This window comes from Lupinus angustifolius, chromosome LG11 (assembly GCF_001865875.1).
Source record: "Lupinus angustifolius cultivar Tanjil chromosome LG11, LupAngTanjil_v1.0, whole genome shotgun sequence".
NCBI classification, from domain to species: Eukaryota; Viridiplantae; Streptophyta; class Magnoliopsida; order Fabales; family Fabaceae; genus Lupinus; species Lupinus angustifolius.
In genome coordinates, this window is record NC_032019.1 from 12843077 (window position 1) to 12843317 (window position 241).

The window sequence follows — 241 nt, forward strand, 5'->3', positions numbered from 1 at the left end:
TGATCATAATAACAGCTTCCGATATATTTGCGCATCATATCAACCATGCCAACACAATCATCAAGCTTATTCATCAAACAATTGTTATTTCAAATTGATGAACTTGATGTAGTGTTTGTCATCATCAAAAAAGGGGAGATTGAAAATGTGCATGTCAAGAGGAACACTTTGGAAAGCTCTCCTTAAATGTCATGGTTTTGATGAGGACAACTTGTGCCTATAAGAGCTTGAAGATCATCAA